Raw genomic sequence first — 3,739 nt, 5'->3', positions numbered from 1 at the left:
TGGCGACCGCGAGTGCCGAGCGAGGGACCCCCAATATTATTATAATATAATTTTAAAAAACAGGAAAAGGGATGATATTTTTCGCCCAATTTGAACGGTCGGCCCGGGAGGGTTTTTTCAAAGTTTTTCCCCCCCGGCTCCCGTTGCGGGAGAGACGCTCCGAACGGAAACACACACTTATCTTTGTGCCGTAGCCTTCCCTGGAGGGAGGCGGCGGTCCGCGCGCGTCATCGGACGCGCTCGGACAGGCTGATACGAAGAGCACCGACGATTATTCGTCTCTCTGTCCGCAGAGAAGAGACCACGATGGTTGACGAGAAAGCGCGTTCTTCGCGAACGCAAAAATTTCGAACGATTACCCTGAACGGTGGATCACTGGCTTCGTGGGTCGATGAAGAACGCAGCTAATTGCGCGTCAACTTGTGAAACTGCAGGACACATGAACATCGACATTTCGAACGCCATTGCGGTCCACGATACAATTCCCGGACCACGACCTGGCTGAGGGTCGTGTTTAGGCCCCTAAACTGCTTGCGCCCGACAAAGCGCGCACGGCCACGACGCGGGCGACCGAGGAATGGCGCGCGCGTCGATGTGCCCTGTGCAACGCTACATGGCGTTAACGAGCGATGTTTGGACGTTCGCCCCGAGGTGTCTGGCCGCGCCGAACGGCCCCGCGCGTGCAACTCTGCGTCGTTGAAATGACACCCACCCCCCCCGAAATAATAATAATAATACTGAGGGGAGAGCGCACAAGCGTGTAAAACGTTGGCGAAACGCGCGCCCAAGAGAATGCTGCGCGAATTAAGAGGGGGAGCGTGTTGTGTACCAAGTCGTGGGTGTACGCGAGAGCCGAGGGAAATGGGATGAGATTAAGAAGCGCGCGCCAGAAGGAGGAGCAACAAAACGGCGTCCAAAAAAAGGGTAGGACGGTGAATGGCACCGCTTTCCCTAGAGCGGGCGCGTGCTCGTGTCTCCCGAACGTAGGAGGGTAGCGCTGGTCTCACCGTCTCTCCTCTCCGACATCACACAGACTGACCGCACTGCTCTCGCACTCTGTGCCGCGTCTCTCGGTGCGATAGCCGCTCGCGGTTCTTATGCCGAAGGCGCCCTTGCCCGCAACATAACGGTAGTACGGAGAAATATACGGCCGCGTCGTCGTTCGGCGGAGAAGAGCATTCGTAATCCTTTACCTCTACGGAGAAGGGTTGTGAATCGCGAGCCGACCCGTGTCCGAGTCCACGAAATTAGTAGTTTAAAGGCGAAAAAAGGGGACCGGCTGCGCCGCGTCGTGTACTCGTCGAATCGATCCGCCAGAATATTTGTATATAAAAGAGAAAGGAGAGCCGAGAATCTCGCACCCCGCGATATATCGTCTCCATTACCACCAACGAGGTGTGTGTGCGGTTAAGCGCCCCGGGCGATTTTGCGCTTCTCAGAGTACTTTCGTGTGGCTGCCGCGCTGCTCTCTCGTTCGGACGCTCTCTCTCTCTCCATCTTATTAATATATTTGATAGAGGAGAGACGACGATGAGCGACGCAGGAGGTGAGGCAAACGGTACGAAAACAAAACTCACTATGCGACGACCTAGAGAAGGGAGATTACCCGTGAATTTAAGCATATATAAGCGGAGGAAAAAGAAAACTAACCCGGACTTCTTAAGTGCGGCGAGCGAACAGGAAAGAGCCCAGCACGAATCCAGCGGTTCCGACCGACAGGGAAATGTGGTGTTTGGGAGGATCCGTTATCCCGAGTGCCGCGTCGAGTCCAGTCCATCTTGGGAAGGGGCCCACTTTACCCGTGAGGTGCCAGGCCCGTTAGCGAACCGCGTGCGCGCCTCGGGAGGATCTCTCCTAGAGTCGGGTTGTGAGAGTGCAGCTCTAAGTGGGTGGTACACTCCCATCTAAGGCTAAATACGACACGAGGACCGATAGCCGAACAAGACCGTGAGGGAAAGTGAAAAGAACTTTTTGAGGAGAGTTCCAAGAGTAGTGAAACCGTCAGGGGTAAACCTAAGGAAAACCCAAAAGATCGAACGGGGGAGATTCATTTCGTCGCGGCGCTGGCTTCGCGTCGGCGGCCCGACTGTCCGCGGAGTCCTTGCGATTCGCGCGCGGGCACGCTACGTGCGCCGATGTCCGGCGCTCGTCGTCGTGCACTTCTCCCCAAGTAGAAACGTCGCGAACCCTGGGTGTCGTCTACCGGCCCGGGGTTTGCGCGTTGTCTGTCGCCGTCGCGCGGTAAACGGCACGCGACAAAACCCTCGGTAGCCCGGACGGCGCTCGGCGCAGTACGCGCAGGTATCAGGCCGCACTATTCACGGTGCGTTCGCGAGACCGTCGCAAAGACAAACGCGCCACGGTACTGCGGAGGTTTACACGGGACCTTTTTCGGCGCCCGTCCCCGTGTCGCTGGCCCGCTGTTGGTTACAGTACGGATACCACCTCGGATCAGGACTGCGAATCGTCTCCCGAGCGTTACTCGGGCGAGAGACGATAAGGTAGGCGACGCTACTGCTTTGCGGTACTCTTAGGATCCCGTCTTGGAACACGGACCAAGGAGTTCTAACATGTACGGCGAGTATTGCGGACTTGTCGATGATGAGACGTGTAAAGGTCCGGTATGAAAGTGAAGCGTCGGCTCCTGGCCGGTCGAGTAGGGAGATGGCGCTGTCGCGATGCGGCCTCGCACTCCGGGGCGTCGCGTTTCATCGCGAGAAGAGGCGGACCTAGCCAGAGCGTACACGTTGGGACCCGAAGATGGTGAACTTGCCTGGTCAGACTGAAGTCAGGGAAACCCTGAGGATGGTCCGTAGCGATCTGACGTGCAAATCGATCGTCGGAACGGTATAGGGGCGAAAGACTAATCGAACCATCTAAGTAGCTGGTTCCCTCAGACGTTTCCCTTCAGGATAGCTGGCACTCGGCCGTTCCGCACGGAACGCGCGCGAGGTCTCATCTGGTAAAGCGAATGATATTATGAGGCCTTTGGGGCCGAAACGACCTCAACCTATTCTCAAACTTTAAATGGGTGAGATCTCTGGCTTTCTTGAATTATGAAGCCACGAGCATCTTCGGATCAGTAGTGCCATAGTGGGCCATTTTTGGTAAGTCAGAACTGTCGCTGTGGATGATACCAAACGCCAGAGTTAAGGCGCCCCAACTCGACGCTCATGGGACACCATGAAAGGCGTTGGGTTAGCTTAAGACAGCAGGACGGTGGCCATGGAAGTCGGAATCCGCTAAGGGAGTGTGTAACAACTCACCTGCCGAAGCAACTAGCCCTGGTAGAAAATGGAATGGCGCTGAAGCGGCCGAAGCCTTATCTCTTGCCGTCAGCGGCAAGTGTGGTGGCTGGCACCGGGGAGCGGGGCGTTAGTCTTCTCTCGTCGTCGTCACGACTAGCCCTGATCGAGTAGGAGGGTCCGCGACGGTGAGCCGCAGAAGGTGCCATGGTGCGCGGAGCCTGGCCTGGAGCCGCCATTCGGTCTGAGATCTTGGGTGGGTAGTAGCAAATACTTCCAAGCGAGGCCCTGGAGGACTGACGTGTGAGAAGGGTTTTTCGTTGTATACCAGGCCGATTGCACCACGAGTGCAGTCTGGGTTGTATCCCTAAGCCCTAGGAGAAATCCTATGTCCTATGAGCTGGCCGTACAATATACTCGAGTGCTGAGCGGAGAAAAATAAATAAATTTAAAATATTATACGTCAGGACACACGTCCCGTCGGGCGAAAGGGG

The 3,739-nt window shown here is 56.3% G+C and overlaps 1 non-coding gene and 1 pseudogene across 1 annotated transcript in view; both read left to right on the top strand.

The window, feature by feature from the left end:
* The first annotated feature begins 356 nt into the window (after positions 1 to 356).
* Positions 357 to 511, top strand: LOC146724539 (5.8S ribosomal RNA; annotated as a pseudogene).
* Positions 512 to 1,584: 1,073 nt separating this feature from the next.
* LOC146724538 (large subunit ribosomal RNA) overlaps positions 1,585 to 3,739 on the top strand; it is a 4,168-nt gene continuing 2,013 nt past the window's right edge. The window contains exon 1 of the ribosomal RNA XR_014924022.1: positions 1,585 to 3,739. This exon is cut by the window's right edge and continues 2,013 nt beyond it. This is a non-coding gene — a ribosomal RNA (large subunit ribosomal RNA).

Source organism: Nylanderia fulva, unplaced genomic scaffold (assembly GCF_048542155.1).
Source record: "Nylanderia fulva isolate GAGA-0341 unplaced genomic scaffold, ASM4854215v1 Scaffold1268, whole genome shotgun sequence".
In the NCBI taxonomy this organism is placed as follows: Eukaryota; Metazoa; Arthropoda; class Insecta; order Hymenoptera; family Formicidae; genus Nylanderia; species Nylanderia fulva.
This window is presented reverse-complemented; position numbering and strand designations above follow the sequence as displayed.